Source organism: Bidens hawaiensis, unplaced genomic scaffold (assembly GCF_021521415.1).
Source record: "Bidens hawaiensis isolate Kalapana, Puna unplaced genomic scaffold, B.hawaiensis_p1.1 tig00057105_1, whole genome shotgun sequence".
NCBI classification, from domain to species: Eukaryota; Viridiplantae; Streptophyta; class Magnoliopsida; order Asterales; family Asteraceae; genus Bidens; species Bidens hawaiensis.
In genome coordinates, this window is record NW_027500313.1 from 40,940 (window position 1) to 61,219 (window position 20,280).

The 20,280-nt window shown below is 36.6% G+C and overlaps 1 pseudogene; it reads right to left on the reverse strand.

Annotated features, from left to right (window-relative positions):
* Positions 1 to 15,250: 15,250 nt before the first annotated feature.
* LOC143601795 (uncharacterized) lies at positions 15,251 to 20,077 on the reverse strand (annotated as a pseudogene).
* Positions 20,078 to 20,280: the final 203 nt, after the last annotated feature.

Genomic DNA, 20,280 nt, shown 5'->3' on the forward strand with positions numbered 1-20,280 from the left:
AGACAGACAATGACGTGCTATTCAAGAATAAGATATTGATAGAGTGTCGTGAAGACTATGACCGAGCATTGCAATTTCAATGCGTTGTTCGTCTGTGTCATGAACATGGTATTCACAGATGCAGAGATTGGCAGACAAGACGCTTCAAGTAAATTAACGACAAAGAGCTCAAGACGAGGGGGTGTCTGTTAGTACACGGTTTTGCGTCTCGAGTCTTTGTAATTATCATTTTGTATTTATCGTTTTATTTAATGGATATTAATATTTAAGCTAGTTCGTTAATGGAACCGTCTAGTTCGTTAAGGATGTTTAACGAACTAGACCATAAGTTAAGTTCCTCCTGATTCGTTAAGTATGTTTAACGAATCAGGGAGTGTTTCGTTATGTTTGTTTATTTAAATGTATTATAACGAAGTGGGTGACTAGTTCGTTACGAAATGTGTAACGAACTAGACCCATCTTCCTATATACAGAGGTTCATCCTCCGTGTAATTCAAGTTTTGAGAGTTAAGGTATCGAAACTTTGTCCAGATCTCGTCTCGAGCTTCATCTTAATTAATCCTCTTATATTATACATACACATATGTATATACAATTAATACTAATACATATAGATAACATATATTTAACAAGAGCAAGTATGAACTAGTTCTGTAATTGTTATTTGATCTTAGATCTGTGTTAGATCCGAGTGTTTACAGCTTACGTCATCTTTCTTCTTCTGATATGCAATCATTAACAATTTCTTCACCCGAATCGCAACAGAAAGGCTCTGATACCACTTGTCGGTCCCGTATATATCGCTACACTCACAATCAAGTCATAACCCACACAATAAATGTGTCGACAAGAAGGTTAATGACGGTTTCTAATTTGAGTAAGAAAACTGTTTGTTAACGGCGAAATCAGAAACAAACAGAGTTGTTGCTTAAAAATTAATTAATGTAATAGACACAAACAATCACTCAAAAGATTTCCATTTATATAAATGATTCATACAAATGTTAATCGATTAGGGTTTATTGTTTGGAAAGTTTATCCATACAATCCTATGACAGCCGTCACACTTTAATCTTAGGTCTGAAAAGTGTAAAGCCTCTCAAAATCCTTAGGAGGCATGCCCTAAAATATTCTATTTATAGGTCTGCCACCTCCTGACAGCTGTCATTCTTTCTAGAAACCCTAATGATTGGTACATAATCAAATTACATATTCAAAACTATACTAAGTGTAAAAACAGGTCTTCCGAGTAGACTTTATAACATTTGTCTTCTCCGAGTAGGCTTCGTGACTTTTGTCCTTTACGAGTAGACCTGGTAACCTTGAAGTGTGCTGGTGAACAGTTCTTCGGGTAGACTTTACTTAGAGTATTTTCCTAAGAAAATACTCACCTAGTAGACTTCAATCTTCTTGACCATAGCAAACTTTGCTTGATATGGTCCTACGAGCAAACTTTTCTTCATGAGTCCCTTCAACCCTTTGTTAGAAGATAACTTATTAAGCAAACCATAGTGTGCTGGTAACAATGTTTGAACTCTGTTGGTAGCACTGTAGGCTGCTCGGGGTTGAACCTTGCGAGAGGAAGTACTTAGGATATTTCGTGATCACTTTCAACAAGCAGCATGCTCGGACTTCTGATTATTAATCAAACCTTGCTAGATCTTCCAAATACTTGGCTTCACAAGCTTGGTTTGGCCAAGGGTTTGCTAGTTAGCAAACTGTGCTCGGCTTGCAGAACACATTTGCTAGATGAAGTGAACCCTGCTCGGATTAACACTTAATAAGACTTCAAGAAGATAACCTTGCCCGATAGACAAAATACCTTGCTAGGACAAGTAATACCCTGCTCGGATGTCCAAGTGTGCTCGGTTCTATACTTAGCAATTTCTGAGGAGGTTGAGAAGATTCCAATATTCCTTAGACTTCCTTTAAGTCAAATCTTTGACTCAACAAAAGACGTCACGTTATATGTGGGAAAATGTCTTACTTGTGCTAAAGTTAAGGCCGAGCACCAACGGCCATCTGGTTTGCTCGTTCAACCACACATCCATGTTTGGAAATGGGAGGATATCTCTATCGATTTTGTGTTCAAGCTTCCAACTATTCGAAACTGTCACGAAGGTATATGGGTTGTAGTCGATCATTCGACTAAATCTGCTCATTACATCCCGATCAATGAAAAGTTTTCGTTTGATCAGCTCGCACATATTTATGTTCAGCGTATCGTTTGTCGTCATGGTATACATTTACATATCAATTCTGATCGTGATAGTCGTTTTACTTCTCATTTCTGGTCATCGCTTCAATCCGCGTTGGGAACTCGATTGGATATTAGCACAACCTATCATCCTCAAACCGATGGGCAGTCCGAGCACACTATTCAAATGCTCGAAGACATTCTTAGGTCATGTGTCATGTATTTCGGTGCAAACTGGGATTCTCATCTTCACTTGATTGAGTTCTCGTACAATAGTAGTTTTCATTCGAGTATCGGTATGGCTCCGTTCAAATCTCTCTATGGTCATAAATGTCGATCAACTATCTGTTGGAATGAAATTGGTGAAACCCAAATCACTGGTCCGGAACCTGTTCAAGAGACTACTGATTTAATTGCCCAAATATGAAAAAACCTCTTAACCGCTCGTAGTCGTCAAAAAAGTTACGCTAATAACCGACGACGACCTCTTGAGTTTAATGTTGGTGACCGTCCCCTTCTTAAGGTATCCCCTTGGAAAGGTGTTGTTCGTTTTGGAAAGAAAGACAAGCTATCTCCTCGTTTTGTTGGACCTTTCAAGATTCTTGCACGTGTTGGTAGTGTTCTTACACACTCGAACTCCCTTAAGAGCTTTCTAACGTCTATCCGACGTTTCATATTTCAAATCTGAAGAGATTTCTTGCTGAGGGGAACCTCCATGTACCACTCGATGAAGTGCGCATTGATGAAACAATTCACTTTGTCGAGAAAACGGTGGAAATCATGGATCGCAAAAACAAGGAAACTAGATGTAGCCGTATACCATTGGTAAAGGTTCGTTGGAAAACTAAGTGTGGCACTGAATTCACTTAGGAACGAGAAGATCAAATGCGAACAAAATAACCTCATCTTTTTGTTATGGATTCTTCTACTTAATTTCGGGAAGAAATTCAAAAAAGTAGGGAATGCTGTGACATTTGTCAGTTTTTCGTATTTTTATTTGTATTTGTATTTGTATTTGTAGTTGTTGAACCGACCCGTTTTGTCATTTCAATGTATTTGTTTTTGAAAGTTATCAATTTGTATCATGTTCAATTATTTAAATTTCGTTTATGTTCACTTTCTATTCGTGTTGTTCAATTAACAAATCTCCGAGTCTTAAAAGTTTAAAACTATATGGGTGTAAAACGTAAACAATTTAAATATATTAGAGTATACCAAGTGTTAACCTAGTTATATATATTTACAAAGTTCAAGGTTCAAAGGTTAAATAAAATTTAAAAACAAAATATAAAAGTTTTTATAGTTCAGAGGCCAGAAGTGTAAATTATTTAAATAAAATAATAAAAAATAACCCAACCCTTCCCTCCTGTCCCCTACCCACGTTTTTCCGGTACACCGATCGGATTCCGGCGTTCCGACGAACCCTTAAAACACTTCGTTTGCACTCCGTTTGATCCGTTATTGCATCCGAACGTCGTCTCCACTAATTGTAAGCAATAATATGTGATTAAATTCACCATTAACAATCTAATTAACTCGTATTTAATCCTAAACCCATCGAACTATAACTAAGTTCGTAACAACACAAATTAAACATCAATCAATCCAATTGAGGATATAAATAGGACGATAACCTTCGTCTAAACCTTATGCAAACCTAAAATTATACAAACAAACACTTTATAACCACTAATTTGTTCATCCACATACGCTTCCAGCCAAGCTTCGTTCACCGTCTTTCCGGCATCATCCAAGGTAATTATAATATGGTTTTGATTTGTTTCAACCCATCTAACAAAACCCCTAACATAAAACAAGCAAACTTGGAATAGATTTGGAGAATTGAAATCCTATGGTTATGGTGAAGAAGATGAAGCATGTGTATATAATTTATTTTTTCCATATTTTAACAACAAAACATTTGGTCTGGTGGGTGTGTATGCTTGGTGTGGTCATGGTGACCCGGGTTCGAACCCGGGTCACTGCAGATCCATTATATATTTTTTTAAACCATTTTATTAGTTATAATAAATCTTATATATATTTATAAGTCATTATAAAATAAATAAAATCATTTTTATAGTTAAATAAAAGTTTCTTTAGATTACTTTAGCATTTTCATCCAAGAACCCAACTTTTACAAACTCAAACTCGTAGAATAATTATATAAATAAATATATAAAATATCGTGGTAAATTTATAAATTCTCAAACCTACAAACATTTATACTAAAATAAAACATACTGGTAACGATAAATTCCGTAAAGATTATTCAAATTTAATATAAAACTTATAAATAATATTATAATAATAAATTGTTAAATTTTCAAGCTTAAATATTAATATACTTTCAAAGGGTAAAAGTATATACGCAAATAGTAACGTATGAACCTTAAAACCTGTCAGTCCCTAATATATCGCTCAATCACTCAATATCTCACTGTCGTAACCCACGCAATGGTGTCGACAAGAAGGTTAACGACTTGCTATTTTAGGAAAGAACAATAGAGTATTAATGGCGGAAACACTAACACACTAAATGTTTCTTACTAGACACAAAGGTAACAAACACACACTCCAACTCAAAAGATTTCCATTAGTATAATGTCAGAAATAATCAAAAATCAATTAGGGTTTCAGAATGGAATGTTTGGATTTTAGGCAGATTTCCGTACATGAATATGTCAGCCGTCAAAATCATAGTCAGGTGTATGGTCTAGATGTGTCATAGGAGTGCCCTAAAATATTACTTTTATAGGCCTGCCCTGATACCTGACAATCAACTTTTGGAAACCCTAATCATTCGTGCATAACTAAAGCTATTACAATGAATGCTAAGTGTAAAACATGTGTTTGGGCAAGCTTTGCAGAATGTATCTTTGTCGAGCAGACCTGATAACCATGAAGTGTGCTGGGAAACAGTTCTTCGGTCAGACTTTACTTAAAATATTTTCCAAAGAAAATATTCACATAGCAGACTTCATTCCTCTTGACCATATCAAACTTTGCTCGATATAGTCCCACTAGCAAACTTGTTCTTCAGGAATCCCTTCAACTCTTTCTTAATATTTACATATTAAGAAAACAAAAATTTGCTAGTAGCACTGTAGCTTTTCTAGGAGTTGAAACTTGCTCGGCAGAAGTCTTTAAGTTGTTTCTTGATAAACTTCCCTCAAGCATGCTGGGAACACTGTTTATTAAGAATAAACCTTGCTACATTTGGTTTTAGCTTGGTTTTAGCCAAGGGTTTGCTAGGAAAACAATCATTGCTTGACTTGAAGAACTACCTTGCTAGACAAAGTGAATCTTTCTCGGTTTAACACTTAAGAGGAATTGTAGAAGATAACCTTGCTAGGAAAGCAAAATACCTTGCTAGGACAAGTAAAAGCTTGCTGGGAAGCTTGAGCTTGCTCGGTTTCCATACTTAGTAGTTTTCTGAGAGGTTGAGAATTTCCAATCTTCCTTTTGCCTTTTTCACATCCCAACAATCTCCCCCTAGACAGGAACAACCTCAGCTGTACCAAAACACCTCTAAGGTTACATACACTTAGTTAAAATACACATCAAATTTCAAAAGGAAATTACATCATAATACAAAATATTACAAGTTGGAAATTCTGTCCCATGGACATTACAAAGTAAACCTAAGCTAGAAAAGCGATCTTATCTCCTTGAGCTTGAGGCTTCTTTTCTTCTAGCCAACTTCACAGATGCAACACTTTCCTTAAGAATGAATAACTGTCTATGGTTAGGATGCTTAGAGGGCAGAATCCATCTGATTATATCCTCGAGGTCCTCCACATGTAGAAATTCTAAGTTAGTGTCCTCCTTTATGATGCCCAAGGCCAGTCCATTAGAGTTTCTGAGAATGAAGGATCCATCTTTATCATCAATATTAATGCTTGCAATCCTTCCATTTCTCTAGACTTCATAATTGGGCCTTGTCATCTGCCGCCTCATATTGATACATTCCTTCATAGTTTCAAGAGGGTTCTTGTTCGAAGTGATAAAAGTATCTTTTGAATGTGTTGATGGAGTTAAGTAGTACACAAAGAACAGGTGATTCCTCGTTCTAATCACATTCTTTGTGAACCGCATGAGTTTGAAGAAGGGGTGTATGGTTCAAACATATCAAAAGAAAGTGACAAGAAATTAGAAAAACCAATCATTTCTGACGAGGATTTAATAAGATTCATTAATGCAAGTGAGGTTAAAGTTAAAAGTTGGAGAGTTTTCAAGTTAAAGGGTGTCAATATAATATTTGATAAAAAAGACATTCCTTTACTCTTGATAAAACCAGAATTTATTGAAAGTATTTTTCGTAATGAGACGTCAAGCTTAAACGAATTTGAAAAAACCTTTGAAAATTCCAAGTAGATTAACAAGAATGTTTCAAAAGTAAAAAATCATGTGAAATTTGTAAGTTCAACTGGAAAGGACACACTTCAAAGTTTTTCAAATAGTTCTAATCTTCTTTTTACAAAAATAAACGTGTTAATCAATTGGATGATTCTAAAGTAACGGTTGCATCTTTTCAACCTGAAGATACACATGAGGTTGATATGAGAACTTTCTTCTCATGTGGTTTACGTGGTCACGTTGCACGACAATGTGGATCTAAGGTCAAAAAGACTGAAAAGCCCTTAAGCAAAGAACAATCACCTAAAGTTCCCGTGGTTAAGCAAATTTTGAAAAGACGACCACCTCAAGTCAAGCTTGATGACCCTCATATCATGTTTCATGATGCTAATCCACGAAAGGTGGTTCACGTGAATGAAAATGAGTTTAATGTAAAAAGAAAATCATTTGATCCTATTAAACCAATTTGTAAAAAAAAAAGATTCAAATGTGATTAAAGATGCTTATCTTAGGAGAAAGTCAAGGAAACCAATGACTTATACTCAAGTGCATCAATCACAAGTGAAACCTAAGCTTATCAGTCATATTAAATAAATAAAAGAGGAGCCTAAGACTAATGGCTGGGCAGCCTTTTTGAACTAATCATTTACCTTTTTGTGCAGAGTACATCCAAGACTATTTCAAGCGATAAATGGATAATGGATAGTGGATGCTCTCGACACATCACTTGCAACCTTGATCAAATGTTAAAGACATTCAAAGAGGATATGTAGCATTTGTTGGTAATCAAGGTTGGATGATAACAAAAGAGGGAGAAATCTCAAATGGACGTATTACATTGAGCGGGTTAATTATTGTGATAAAGTGGATCACAATGTATTAAGCGTGTCACAGATTTGTGATAAGAAGTTTACCACTTTATTCACAGACAAGGAATGTGTTATCCTTAAACCGGGTTTCGTAATTCCTAAAGACATGGTTGTCATGCGATCTCCTTGATCGAATGATATTTATGTACTCGATACGGGTTCTAAAGTATTACCTTATTCTTCTACTGAAACGTGTTTTGTCTCGAAAGAAACCGAGAAAGACTCAATCTTGTGGCATAGGTGTATGGGTCATATTCATATTCTAAAGATGAATAATATAATGGCGAATGATTTGGTGGACAGTGTTTCACTAAAACATTTCAAATTAATTGATCAATATTTTGCAGCAAGAAGGGAAAACAGAAGAAGTCACACCCATTGAAGAAGATCAATTGCATTGATGCTCCTTTGGAATGTCTTCATAAGGATTTGTTTGGTCCAGTGAACCATTCGAGTATTGCTGGAGATTTGTATTGTCTAGTCATTACTGACGATTATTCAAGGTGCTCGTGGGTGTTATTTATGAGTACAAAGGATCAGACACATATTCTCTAATATAATTTGATCACCAAGATCGAATCACTTTACAAACATTAGGTGAGGCGTATTCGAAGTGATAATGGCACAGAGTTCAAGATTAATGTCTTAGACTTTTTCTATATTCAAAAGGGAATTCATCGGGAATGTGGTGCTCCATACGTGCCACAACAGTATGGTGCAGCTGAGAGAATGAATAGAACACTGATGAAGTAGAAAGAACAATGTTGGCAGATTCTAAGCTTCCCGTATGATTTTGGAATGAACCTGTGAACACCGCTTGTTATACTTTGAATCGTGTTCTAATGGTAAAAAAGCTCAAGAAAACGAGTTATGAGCTGCTTAATAATCGTAAGCCTAAGATTTTGTTTCTCAAACCATTCGGGTGTCCTTGTACTATGCTTAAACATGAGGCGGGTAAATTTGAATAAAAGGCGATTGAAGATTACTTCTTGGTTATCTGTCACCCAAGAAACGTGTCTTTAACTTTTCTTCTGGGTGTATAGAAGACTTGTATCATGTTGAATGTCAAAGATACACTACACCACCTGCTGGCAAGGGACTTGATTGTATGTTTGATTATGAGGGGTTTATTTAAGTCATTTACTCTATCGGTTGAGGTACCAACTGAAGACTTGGTTCGTGCATATTTGGAAAAACAATTTTTTTCCATACCAAGGTCTTCAATTTTTGATGATGATGCGGCACACACTCAACCTGAGACATCTGATAATGTTTCTATTTCTTCAGACGATGCCGACTTTGAAGATTCTTCCCGTTGGTTGACACTCAAGATGTTCATGAGTTACATGTTGGAGAATCTTCCAAACCTTTGAACGATCAATCGACTGAGGAACGCGTGACCAATCTACAAGACAACGTTGTAGTTCCTGAGAATCTAACCTTTCGGATTAATTCATATCATCCTTTCGGATTAATTCGTATCATCCTCAAGACAACACAATCGGTTAAGTTAATGACGTTGTTCGCACGCAATGAAAAGTTGCTAATGTATGCGTAGATAAAGTATTGTGTGCATACATGGATATACATGCTTCGGGAATCATAAGTGTCACTCAATACACCAACTTTTTTTCACAGATTGAACTGACAAGTGTCCCTATGGCGCATCAAGATTCATCTTGGGTAGATGCGATGCAAGAAGAGTTGTATTAGTTTGTCCGACTGGGTGTTTGGGATCTCATTGATAACCCGGATCGGGTTAAAAAGCCTATCCCGAAAAAATGGGTTTTTAAATGTAAAAACAATGATCGTGGGGTCATTGTTCGTGACAAAATGATCGATCGTCGTCGGACCGGTCAAAGATAGAGAAAATGTGCATCCTAGACACCTTAAACTAGTTAGGGTAAGAAGGGTGTCGAACCACGAAGAGTTTGTGGTCGGTAGTCTAAATTTAGTTATTATGAAGCATGTGTAAAGTCGTATAGACCAAATATGATTTTGATTGCAAAATGATGAACCAACAAATTGGTTCAATTGATTTATAAAATTAAAGTGATTTGACCTTAATGTGAAAATGAGTAGTAAATGGTAACCAAGTAACTTAAGTTGATTGATGAGACAAGAATTAGAAAAAAATGACCACCCCGGGCTTCGAGCTATGTCGCGATTTATACTTTAATTTGGTTTGTTAATTGGAAATCACATAAACATAATTTGGTAAATAAGTGCGAAAAAGGATTATTACAAAACAAGGGATTCCGACTGTATTGACCTTTCGATTTGTGACCAGGCAAGGAACACGCGCTAGGAATTTGTCTTAGTAAAAATCAAATTATATAATATGAAATCCGTAAGGTTGATCAAAAGAAATTTTAGCCTAGCATGTTAACCATAGTTCTTACAATTGGCAATGATGAAATCTTCAATTGATGATGAACCTTGATGATAAAAAGGCCTTGCCTCTTGTTTCTCCCTTGATTCTTGATGAAGATGATAATGTTTTCTTAAAAGATGACGATAAATATTTAAAAGATGATTCTAAAACCTCTAAATCGGCCATTCATAGCCCCTAAATCATGTGGTCAAAGATTTCCATCAATAGCATATTAATCCTCATTAAAACTTGGTCAAAAGCTGATTTTCGCGTTTTTGAATCTGCAGGGGCCGTAGGGTCCGGCTGGTCAGCCGTAGGGTACGGCTGGCAACATTTTTCTTAAACTCTTGGCTTTTAAACACGCTTAAATCCGCTCCTTCGTTTCCTTTATCCGCAACACCTACAAATCACAACACACCATCAAAGTACATATATTTGACATTAAACAAGATAAAACCACATACTATTAACTCTTTTAATCGTGAGATATTAACCAACCCATCACATCCCCACACTTATATTTTGCTTGTCCTCAGGCAAACTCTTATGCAACACATTCACTTCTTTCGGTATTGATATCAATTATCGTTATTAATGTTAGTTAAGGTCTAAGGCCATGTCTAATTCGCAAGGCTAAAACTGTCAAGGTTGACAACCCAACAAACAAATTTGTTAATGTGTTTAAAACAATGGAGCCGCCCAAACAAGTGTACTTTGTTTCCGGTTAAGGCACACATGCTCATATCCCTCATAATATAGTAACTCTCCTCTCGGTTTAATATCTGGACTAGCAAAAGATGTGCTAGTATCACTCTGCTCTCAGTATCACTCATAAACAAATATCCATCCAGAAAGCTGCTTTGACACAAATGCAAATCAAGAGGTCTTAAAAGGGTTGTAACGGGGCGAAGTGTAAGGGTATGGAATGGAATTTTTGAAGTAGCTCAGACGATCCGATCTGGCTTATTACAAAACAACTAAATAAACAATGACTTAATTTATTCCGACGACTAAACAACTAAACAAACTCACTGACTTTCATTTATAACCAAACCTGACTAGAACATTGACTTTTTTTTTTCATAAACGAACTACTGAATACATAACTGAATATACACAGACATAATTTTAGCTTTTTCCTCAATTTTTTTAATTTTTTTAATTATTCTTTTTTTAAGTATAATAACGTAATGCCTATACTGGAACAAATACAAAGACAAAATAAAAAACAAATACAATTACACATAAACCTAGTAAGCCGGATCATCTCGTAACATAATGTCAGGGTTAACCAAATGAAAAATAAGTCCAAGAAAGGTTTTCTAAGGGACCCAACCCCCGCCCCTCACATTAACCATCCTCATATGTATAATGTATGAGGCCCCAACCCCTCAATACCCACACTCGCGCTCATCTAGACGAGGCTTAACCTAATTGCCTCTATCACTTTTGCATTTTGCCGATTACGATCCTGTAATCTATGCACATCGATGAAAGCACTCAAATGACATGTATGTATTATATGTGTATTATATATATTTGGTCAACTCACACACGTACCGGAGGAATAAGGTTGCCGACATAAACATGTGTACATGTCCCCATGACTCGTTATCCCCGCCTAAACGATCCCATTTTTATTTTCCTTTGAAAAACGTTTGTTGAGAAAACTTTCGAGAAACTTAAAGAATTAACCATGAACAAAGACCTTAACATGTGCATTAATAAAAACAACTAACAGTTTACAACTTCGGGTTTTTTTTTTTATTATTATATTTTTTTTGTGTACATTCACGCTACTTAAAAGGACAATTTTTTTTCAACTTGGAAAATTTTCAATTTTCCCTCATCCCCACACTTGAGGTTGACATTGTCCTCAATGTTAAAATTTAAGCTTTTAAATAGCATTAAAGAGGAGGGATTAAAATTGAGTGTCTGTCGGTGTCTTAACAATTTTTAATAGGATGTGATGTCATTCATAACAAATTAATGAGTTAACTAGAATGTTAAAACAAAAGATGGAAGTAAGAGCACCTGATTTGATCACTTCAATTCGTCTTAGGCTTTGAATGACTCGTCTTCTTCAAAGATTCAAATTTAATTTGCTTTGGCTTTCCTTTTGGCTATTCTTCACACTTTTCTCCAACTTCAATCTCCTTCCCAACTTAGAACTTGAATTGCTCTCAATACAAACTTCAACAACGTTTTTTTTTCTTTTCTTTTTTCTTTTTACTTTTTTTTAATAAGAAGCAAAAAATTACATTGAAAATTTATACAAAATATACAAATGAACGTACTCATGAAAATGTTCATTGGTACCCGTAATCATTATTCGGGTCAAAACGAGGGTAGGGTTGTTTCCCCCCAAAAATGCTCTCCATGTATCCCTAGTACACATCCTTCTTATCAAGCACACCACCTTGGGTTGCACTTCCTTCGTCCGGTGGCGGCGGTGGATGAATTGGCAACCAACTTGAAGCAAAACTTTGTGGATATGGTTTAGCTTGAGGTACTACCTCAGATGAGGCTGCCTCCCAATTTGTTGGTGGTGCGACTGGAGTAACCGGCAATTGGGCTTGGAAATTGTGAAACATCCTCACCTGCTCGTTATAGAGGTGTAGATTGTTGATGAATTTTTCGAACCCGTAAGTTGTGGCCACATTGAATTGGTATTTCAACTTTGATTCACGAACCATCCACTGATTATGTCTTATTTCTTGTGCCACATCTTGATCCCAAATAGCTCTTTCAGCAGGTGTCCAATGAGGGTACCCATTAGGTCTTCGCCCAACCACCAATTGTTGATCAACCCTATACCAAGGTGTCATAGCAAACTCCATTCCCCTCATACCCCCTTCTTTTGGTACCTGTTCTTCTTCCTCGGTATCATCTCCTGAGTTAACATCTTCTTTCCTACTATCATAACATCTCCCACTCTTTGTATCCCTTAATCTCCATACTCGACTTCTTTCAATCAATTAAAAATCACAATTATTTAGTTGCCCTTTTGTCAATTGAACAGATGACCTCTTTATGCACTGCGCATCTTCACTTAAAACCTTTGCATTGATTAGCAACTTATTTATTAATCGAACACGAGGAATCATTTTCTTTTCATTGCTTTCCCTTGACTCCCAAATGTTGTACAAAATAAGTTGTTTCAAGGATAAAGCTGGTCGCCCTATTGTCAATGCATGTAAAGTTTTAACATCATAACGACGCATCGACCCCCTATCCCCCAAACGAGGAATAATATTGTTTGCCAAAATAGTGGAAATGAGTTTGGGTAATGGCTTTAGATTCTTCTTTACAAGTGCATCAATCGTCTCTGCGGTTACACCTTCAGGAAACTCAAATAGCTCGTTTGTCATATCGTACCATTCTTGATCTCCTTTTTCAATAATCTGGGCTTCGGTTAAATACTCATATCACTTCTGCCCCACTTTCACCCCCGAGTCAAATTTTGCAATCTTGTCCAACGTGGCAAAAGACAAGGTGACATCAACTCCATCAACTTTCCCAATTAGTTTAATAGTTTTCGGTGGGTTGTTCCCCCTTACCTTCCTCAAAGTGGACATCCACTCCACTATAGCCATTGGATATATATTCCAATTTTTATCACCACTAAACGTTAAGGCCGCTTCCCACCCTATTCGTTCAAAACACTGTGGCAACCCAATCTGACGAAAATCCTCCACCTTCACCTTTCGTTCATACACAAACAAATTGGTTACTTGTTGAAGATCACCCATCTTTTCGTAGTATAAATCCTTTTGCATGAGATCGGGCATAGATGACAATGGTTCACCCGTTTTCCAAACTATTTCCTCGAATTCCAATTCCATCTCCTCTTCTTCTTCTACTTCTTGGACATATTCATGATCATCCCCAGATTCACTATTGTCATCATTTGATTGAGATTGATTTCTTTTGGAATTCCTTTTAGATGATTCGGCAGTTGCCCGTCCCTTTTTTGCATTAGTGGACACTTTTTTCTTTGTCATCCCTCTATAACCACGTAATTCCACAATTAATAGATGACCATACCACAAAATCAAATATAAATCACAAAAGCCCAAACCGTTTGCTCGTTTATTTCCAAACGATTATCCATTCCTCATTACACATTTAGATTGCAAAAAGAATTTAAACTTGTTTATATAAACAAATACCAATTTCACAATCGAAAACGTGTTTTTGAGCATGAATTACCAATCACAAACCCATAGTCCTACTTTATTCTTCAAAATTCATCAACAACAAATCTTGTTCATTCCATGGTTAAACATCACAAGAGCAGTTACTTTAATAAAATCACATTGTAGCAACACTAATATGATTTTAACAAGATTTAATAAACTATGAAACCTTGAATGGCAACCCATCCCACAATTAACCAATTAAGATTCAAGTTAGCATGAACATACCACCATACTCTTCCAATATAAATATGCAGTAAAACATACCTTTTTGTTCCCTTGGTGATGAATGTATGAAAAAAAAATGCAAACTTGAACCAAAAACTTGAAAATCTCGGACCAAAAATTACCAAATACTCAAATAAAATCGTGGAGAATCTTGAGATATAGATACAATAGCTGTATTCCTCTCGAAAAAATAGTCAGGTTTGACTTAAAATTCGTTCGTTTTGGTGAAGAATTGAGAGAGTTAGAGATTTGGAGAATTAGGGTTTAGGTGATGAAGATGACGAACGGTAGTTTTTGTTATGTTTGTGGGTTAAGTTTTGTGATTAAAGTTGATCTTGTGGTTGAGGTTTGATGTAGTAAGGACTTGGGTCGGGTTTATTTGAATTAAAAGGAGTTTGAATGAGTAAATCAGGTCGACCCATTACCAAGTCACAGCCACCGTATGGTGTTTTAAAACAGAGGGAAGTTGGCGTACGGTCCGATAGACTTGTAACTGCACATCAGAAAAAAAAAACGTACCTTACGGTATTTAAACCGTATCCTACGGCTGGTTGAATTTTACACAGATACCGTATGGTGTTTTAAAACAGAGGGAAGTTGGCGTAGCCTACGTTGAAAGATGATGTGCAGGTACTATGAACTTCATGTTGACTTTAGGCAATATTCACATATTATTATTATTATTATTATTATTAATATTGTTATTTATTTTTTTTCTTTCTAAACGTGAAGAAGAATATATCTATATACATTTTATTTTATTTCTTTTTCTTTTTTTTAATAACTACATAACCATAACTAAAGAAACTTTTTTTTTCGCACTAAGTCGAGGTTCGTTAAGTCGGACGACCCCTTCCCCAACTTAAAATTGAACATTGTCCTCAATGTTTTAGAGAATGGGCATCGTTTAACTACCGCTCCCCAACTTAGTTATAAAAAAAATACGTGAAAATAAATTGACACATAAATAAAATACATGAATACAATACGGATGGTTTGTTCCCCACCCGATGTTACCTGACCCTCAGACGGGTTCATATGTTGGCGAGTCTACCAAAAAACTCACCACATCCATTTGCTTTATGTTAATGTCTCCAGCTTCAAGAAACGGTTTTAATCGATACCCATTTACCACTTGTCTCATCTTATCTTTTAGACTTTCGATTTCCACCTCGCCATAGTTCCCGACTCGTAAGATAACGTAGGGTCCCATCCACTTGCTTTTCAACTTCCCGGGAAAGAATTTGGCCCGAGAATTGTAAAGCCATACCTTTTGTCCAACTTCAAAGGTTTTCTTCCGAATTTTCGCGTCGTGAACTTCTTTCATCTTTGCTTTGTAAGCTGCAGAAGTTTCATACGCTTCATTTCTTATTTCTTCCAGCTCGTTTAGATTTAGCTTTCTTTCTTTGCCTGCATTGTCATATTCAAGATTAACTTTCTTAACGGCCCAATATGCACGATGAGAGAGTTCCATAGGCAGATGACAACCTTTCCCGTAAACTAAACGATATGGAGTGGTTCCAATAGGAGTTTTATAAGCGGTTCTGTAAGCCCATAAAGCTTCATCTAACCGAAAAGACCAATCCTTACGGTCGGGTCTTACAGTTTTATGTAAAATTTCTTTTATTTGCCTATTGGAAACCTCCACTTGACTGCTTGTTTGCGGGTGATATGGAGTTGCAATCCTATGGTTAACGCCATAACGTTTAAGTAATTTTCCAAAATTAAAATTTTTAAAGTGAGATCCCCCATCACTTATGATCACACGAGGGACACCAAACCTTGTAAAAATATTAGTTTGAACAAAATTACAAACAACAGAGTGGTTGTTTGTTTTAGTGGCTATTGCTTCTATCCATTTGGACACATAATCAACGGCCACTAAGACATAACTCTTTCCATATGAATTCGGGAACGGTCCCATGAAATTGATTCCCCACACGTCGAAAATATCAACGACAAGGATCGGTTGCATGGGCATTTAATCTTGTCTAGAAATACTCCCTAATTGTTGACACCGCACACAATTCTTTGCAAACTCGTGTGCATCTTTAAAAATACTAGGCCAAAAGAAACCGCAAGATAAAACCCGATGTCCGGTTTTCTGCCCACTAAAGTGGCCCCCACATCCATATGAATGAGCGTGAGCCAACACATATTGAACTTCATTATCCGGGATACACCTTCGAATCATCTGATCGGGTCACACTTTGAACAAATCCAGTTTATCCCAAATATATTGTCTGGCTTGAGCAATGAATTGACATCTTCTTTTCTTGTTCCATGATTCCGGAAATGTTCCTTGCAGCCAAGTAATTCACAACATTAGCAAACCATGGTAATGTAGAAATTGATAAAATATGTTCATCTGGAAATGATTCATTAATTGGTTTGTTTGTGTCGTCCTCTTCCACTACAATTCTCGACAAGTGGTCGGCCACCACGTTTTCACACCCTTTCTTTTCTCGGATTTCAACATCAAACTCTTGTAGCAACAAAATCCACCTAATCAACCGTGGTTTTGCATCCTTTTTCTCCATGAGGTACCTGAGAGCACTGTGATCAGAATATATAATGACTTTGCTACCCCAAATATAAGAACGAAATTTATCCAAAGCATATACTACTGCAAGTAATTCTTTTTCTTTTGTTGTGTAATTAAGTTGTGCATCAGAAAGAGTTTTACTTGTGTAGTATATAGCCACGGGTTTCTTATCAACCCTTTGACCCAAAACAGCCTCAATTGCATAATCACTTGCATCACACATTATTTCGAATGGTAAAGACCAATCAGGTGATTGTAAAATAGGGGCTTCATCCAATTTTTGTTTCAGAATGTTAAAAGCTTCAATACATTCTTCATTAAAAATGAAAGGTGCATCTTTTAATAGTAAATTACATAAAGGCTTTGTGATTGAGCTAAATCCTTTAATAAACCTCCTATAAAACCCCGCATGACCTAAGAATGATCTAATGCCCTTAACATTCGTGGGATTAGGTAAAGTGGATATAACTTGCACTTTTGCATGATCTACCTCAATCCCACGACTTGAAATCACATGGCCCAACACGATACCCTCTTGGACCATGAAATGACTTTTTTCCTAGCTCAAAACCAAATTTGATTCAACACATATTTTTAACACCTTCTCTAGTTGATCTAAGCATGTTTTAAAAGATGAACCAAAAATAGAAAAATCGTCCATAAAGATTTCCAAAGACTCCCCCACCATATCTGAAAAGATACTCATCATACACCTTTGGAAGGTGGCAGGGGCATTACATAATCCAAATGGCATTCGCCTAAATGCGAAAGTACCATATGGACATGTAAAGGTGGTCTTTTGTTGATCCTCAGGATGAATGGCAATTTGGTTATAACCAGAATAACCATCTAAAAAGCAATAATATTTCTGACCTACCAATTTCTCTATAATTTGATATATGAATGGTAAAGGAAAATGGTCCTTAGAAGTAGTTGCATTCAATTTTCTATAGTCAATACAAACCCGCCACCCGGTTACCGGCCGAGTGGCTACCTCCTCACCTGAGTCGTTCTTAACGACTTGGATGCCCGCTTTTTTAGGCACAGTTTGTGTTGGACTTACCCATGTGCTATCGGAATTTGGGTAAATAATACCGGCGTCCAACCATTTCAAAACCTCCTTCTTCACCACCTCCCTCATGTTGGGGTTCAATCTTCTTTGTGTATCCCGAGATGGTGCAACTTCTTGATCCGTGATGATCTTGTGCATCACAATTGAAGGGCTAATACCTTTCAAATCAGCAATGGTCCAACCGATTGCCGCCTTGTAATTCACCAAAACTTCCATCAATTCACCATCTTGGTCCCCGATCAATTTAGATGCAATAATGACTGGTAGGGTGTCATTCTCTCCCACATAAGCATACTTTAGATGCTTTGGTAACTTCTTCAGCTCAACTTTTGGTGGTTCTACCAATGATGGCTTCAATTTTGTGTCAATATTAACGGGTAAGCTCTCTGTTTGATGGGTCCATGGGGGTCTACCCTCATTGATTGCCATGACCTTAACTTTCTTCTCTTCCTCACTTAAACTCTCCTGCAACTCCTGTTCAAACCTGTCAAAAACAAAACTATTCTCCGCGATACACCCGTCAATGATATCGGCCATGAAGCATTCATCATTAAAAAGAGATTCAGTATTGTTAGAAAACATATTTAAACGAAGCTTATGGTTACCGAATGTCATATCCACAGTTCCTTCTGCACAACTTATGTGGGCATGGGATGTTACCAAAAATGGTCTTCCCAAGATGACATTTGGTTGTTTCCCCTGTATACTAGAAACATAATCAAGTACCAAAAAATCAACAGGAAAATAAAAGTCTTCCACCTTTACTATAACATCGGTTAAGATTCCCCTTGGAAGTTTTAATGTCAAATCAGCCAAGACGACTGTTGTATCGACTTTTTGTAACGGGCCGAAATCATATTAATCATATAAACTTCCTGGCAGAATACTTATACTTGCCCCGAGATCCAAGAGCGCCCTTTCAATTTTAAAATCACCAACTTGAATTGAAATTAAGGGTGCCCCCGGATCTTCTAGTTTAGGTGGAAGTGCACCCGATAAAACTGCACTCACATTGACATTCACACCAACTTTCTTAGGTAACTTATGATGCCGATTCTTGGTACACAAATCTTTTAAGTATTTGGCATATGCCGGAACTTGTTTTATTGCATCAATCAATGGAAGGTTAATTTTGACTTGATTGAAAACTTCCCACATTTCATCTTGTTGTGGGCCCCTTTTGTTAATTTGTGACCTTTTTACCGGGTTCACCAAAGCTTCGGGAAAGGTGGGAGTTTTAACTTCTTCATCCTTTTCCAAAATTTCGGTGAGGTTTTCATTAGTTACAAATTTACCTTTAGGGTTCTCATTAACCAGTTTTGATTGTTTTTCTTTTAAAATTGGTTCCGTTTCATTATCACTTTCCTCATTGACATCTTCCACCACACCTTCAACGAATTGTGGTGGATTATCGACCTTTTATCATAAATCTTACCATTTCATAAAACACTTACCTTGTTGACGTCGGCATGCTTTGAAAACTTTGAACTTGTACTTTGATGTCCCGGATTAATTGTGGTGTCACTTGGTTGCTTTCCAGCACTCTTCTTGATTTGAGCCACCTCCTCGGCCAATTGACCCATTTGTTTTTCTAATGTTGCTTGAGATTTCTCTTGAATTTCAATTCTTTGGACCCACCGCTTATCTGTTTCATCTTGTTTTTGTGCCATTGTTGTCAACATTGCCATCATGTCATCAAGGGTAGTAGAACTTTTTTGGTTACCTTGGTCTTGATTTTGACTCCACCCTTGAGTGTAATTCCTTGACGAATTACTTTCTCGGTTATTGTATGAATTTCTTTGATAGTTTCCCGAGTTGTAATTGCTTTGTTGGCGGTTTTGATAAGAACTCCCACCTTGGCTTGACCCTTGAAAATTTGGGTTTGATTGATTTGATGCATTACCATACCTAAAATTAGGGTGGTTTTTCAAACCCGGGTGACATGTGTTGGAGTTCATATCATAATTCTTCTTTTCTCCATACACATTATTCACCTCTTCATACGCTTCCTCATCAAATGGGCAATCATCACTCTTATGCCCCAAGTCATTACACCTTTCACACACATTGAATTTTACTGATGCGACATCTCTTTTCTCCTTCTTTTTCAAAAGAGCTAGTTCCCGTTCTAATGATGCCAATTTCTCCTTAGTCTCATAATCCGGGTTGGATTTTGAAATAAGATGCTTAGCTCTTCGACTAGTTGATGCCTCGGTTTTGGAGCTTTGACTCATCTTCTAAAAAAATTCCCAATCTTCTTCTTCGGGTCTTGATAACAAATTTCCATTACTTGTAGATTTCAAATATTTCATTTCTTCTTTTGTCAACCCATCAACAACGCATTTGACTAATTCCCATAACTCAATTTGATGATGTGGGCATTTCCTTAACAACTCTTTGAAACGGGTAAACGCCTCATGAAATAATTCACCCGGTT